At 38.0% G+C, this 3,357-nt stretch overlaps 1 long non-coding RNA gene across 1 annotated transcript in view; it reads right to left on the bottom strand.

Moving 5' to 3' along the window:
- Positions 1-1,340: 1,340 nt before the first annotated feature.
- The window catches only part of LOC140328982 (uncharacterized), a 119,723-nt gene continuing 117,706 nt past the window's right edge, over positions 1,341-3,357 (bottom strand). Inside the window, exon 4 of the long non-coding RNA XR_011920380.1 lies at positions 1,341-2,451. This is a non-coding gene — a long non-coding RNA (uncharacterized lncRNA). The remainder of the gene's footprint in view (positions 2,452-3,357) is intronic.

Below are 3,357 nucleotides of genomic sequence, written 5' to 3'. Positions count from 1 at the left end.
GTACCTTGCCAGGCCCACGTCATGAACCTCATAGTACAACGCTTCCTTGCAAAGTACCTAGGCCTCCAGCCGCTATTGCTGAACACCAGTGGCCAGAGCTGGCAGAACATGCCATTCAGATCCATGCTTGCCCAGCCGCAAGTGTGTTATCTGAAAGAGTGTTCAGTGCAGCTGGGGGCGTAGTGAGTGACAAGCGAATTTGCCTCTCCGCAGAAAATGTCGACCGACTCATTTTTATTAAAATTAATAAGGCTTGGATCAGCAATGACTTCAACACCCCCTCTGCCGAGTGCATTGATTAGGCGGCAACTGCTGCACGGCCTGCTAACACCTGGACGGGAAGACCACGTTCACAGCCTTCTGCATCTCCTCCTCCCCCTTGTGGCCCTCTACCTCTACTCTGTCGCTGAGGCTTATAACTTGCAATGAAGCTGTGTAACTGGCTAATTTTTGTATGGAGGACCTCCCTCTGGGCCCTCTGCCTCTCTCTACTTTGAGGCCTATATCACTTGTAATGGAGCTGTGTAACTGGCTGATTTTTGGACCGGAGGAACCCCCTCGGGGCCCTCTGCCTCTATCCACTTTGAGGCCTAAATCACTTGTAACAGAGCTGTGTAACTGGCTTATTTTTTGACTGAAAGACCCCCCTCAGGGCCCTCTGCCTCTACTCTGAAGCCTGTGTATGGCTTGTAACAGAGCGGTGAAACTTGGTGGCTAATTTTTGGACCAGAGGAACCCCCTCGGGGCCTTCTCTGGCTCTACTCGGAGGCCTGTATAAAATCTGGCATGTTCCCTTATAACTCCCAATATAACTTTTAATGTTGCAAAAATGGTGCCAATAAACTTCCCAATTTTGTTTTTTGTATGTTTATATACTCCTTAGTTCTAGGGACCACATATGTATGAGTTCCTGACATCTAAAGGTTTTTGTAACCATGTGTTCCCTGGTGTCTAGTGATTTTGTGTTTGCAAACACTGATATTTAGGACTTTTTATGCCCATATACTCATAAACTGTGTGTTTTGCACCTAATACTGTTGACAACTTTCTGGCACTTCCTGAGCACATACACTTTAGAGTCTTTTACTATCTACCATTTGGTGCCCAATTTCCCTCCCCTGTCTACTGTTTGTTGAACTGTACAATTTTCTGTGTCAAGTAGCATTTGTCTGCATACTCCTGCATACTTCCTGCTGTCTGGTGGTTTTATGCATTTGTATTTCTATTGTCTATCGTATTTGCTAATGTCTAAGTGTGATGCCAATATATATACTCCTTAAAACTGTAGGTTATTAGATGTCCTTATTTCAGCACCTTTACGTCCTCCTTTACCCCCATCAGCTGCCATTTACCTTTTTGCATATCTCACAGCTGATCCAGCATCAAAATAACCCTCACATGGTACTGATCAAATATTGTTGCTCTACAATGTTCATGACATAAGATGGCCTTCAGCCTTTAATGATCCACACTATTTGATTCTGTAACAATGATGGACTGTGCTTTGCTTTATCGAGCACAACACTGTTTGAGGTTGTAGTAAAATCCACTTTCTATATTATCCTCTTTATGTGGGTGGGCTGGACTTTCCCAATTTTATTTTATTTTCATTGACACTAAGTCCCTGATATATTTATTTGACTTCTGCTTTTAGGGGCTAACACACAAATGCTTTACACATCTGAGTAACAAAAAAGCCAAGAACACAGTGTCTGTCACAGAACAAACAAACAATGTATTAATGGACACATTAATCACAATCAAAATGGTATTAGAAATGTTGATAGCCAAAGAGAGCTTAGTTGACAGCTAGTGGCCATAAACCTGTCCAAAAACTAATTTGATTACTGTCATACTAGCATCTGTGCCACTTACTAGGGTTCATTTTTGATGAAATTAAGTAGACAAGTCACTCATGCGTATAATAGACAACTAAATCATAGTAAACATGTTGTTGGCAATGGAAAAGGTTTAAGTAACTGCTGTGGTCTTTCATTGGCCTAATACCAATCTATTTATGTTTTTGGAAATGTTGTACGTATATATTACAAAGGGATCATGTCCTTAGACAAAAAGATTTTTTTCATATACGGTATAAAATATTTTAAAAGTTAATTTTTTTAAATGTTTGTATTTCTTTCCTTTTTCACTTTTTGCTTTTTTCAAATTTTTTTTTATTGAATAGATGCCTGGGGTATTGAAAAATTTACTATTTTATCTCATTAAAGTTTTGTCCTAACCTGGTCAAAAAGATTTTACTCAACATTAATCCATGAATGATTGTGATGTCCATGTGTTAAATTCTCAATTTGCTTGTGTAAACAATTTAGCAGATAAAAAAGTTTGAAGAATTTTAAAAAAATCTGTAAACAGTATTTTTCTATTCAATTTTACCTGCTGTTGCTGTTGTGGGTAATCTTTTTCAGTATGCTGCAGTCTTCAAAGGTAAACCTGTGTATAACCAATGTATTTATTGATTAATCAGTAATGTCTTAAAAGTAACAGCATTAGATTTTCTGGATACCTGTAAAAAATCTAGTGGGTGACGTCATAAAAAAATTAACATATTGGGTGAACTTTCAAACCTTTATTACTAGCTTTATCCTATAGTTTTAGCCCTGTTGTCTTGGACCATTAGTGGTAACTCCCTGCTTCCTACCTGTCTAAGCAGTTATACAGTTCCTTCCCACTCCATGGTAATTTAAACCAAGCTAACAATTCAATTACATATTTAAACTGTATGTAAATTTTGTGAAAAAATAATTCCTCTCTGGGTAAAATGCCATATATTAAACCCCTGAGCGGTAACCCCGAGAATTAAAAAAAAAATGCTGAAAGCGGCAACCCCGTCACACTGGGGGTAGCTCAAACAGTTAAATACAATAGTAATTTAGGGCCTTACCTGATCCGCCGGCACCCTTCTTCCAGATCCCCGTCTCCTCGCTTCCTCCAGCCGGCATCCTCTGCATCCAATGAGTCACCGGGAGTTTCCATTGCCCTCTGTATGTGCGGCTGTTGCGTCGGGGGCTTGGCGGGATTTTAAAATCTATTTGTATTGCATTCAATACAAAATAACTGTATTAAATGCAATACAGTGGATTTATATGTGTAAAACCAGTACATTGTCTTTCATGAAAATGTATTTTACAGTATAATTTAATAGTATGAGTATACTATTTATTTATTTTTTAATTATTAAAAAAAAACATTTTTTTCAAATTTATTTAATTTATTATTTTGACATGATTTTGTGTTTCAAACTTTAATATACTCATACTATTATATTATACTGTAAAATAAATTTTCATGAAAAACAATGTCCTGCTTTTAGATTTATAATCTGGACAGGTGGTCAGA

This window comes from Pyxicephalus adspersus, chromosome 4 (genome assembly GCF_032062135.1).
Source record: "Pyxicephalus adspersus chromosome 4, UCB_Pads_2.0, whole genome shotgun sequence".
Classification (NCBI taxonomy): domain Eukaryota; kingdom Metazoa; phylum Chordata; class Amphibia; order Anura; family Pyxicephalidae; genus Pyxicephalus; species Pyxicephalus adspersus.
Note: the sequence above shows the minus strand (reverse complement) of the source record. Positions and strands in the feature narration are given on the sequence as shown.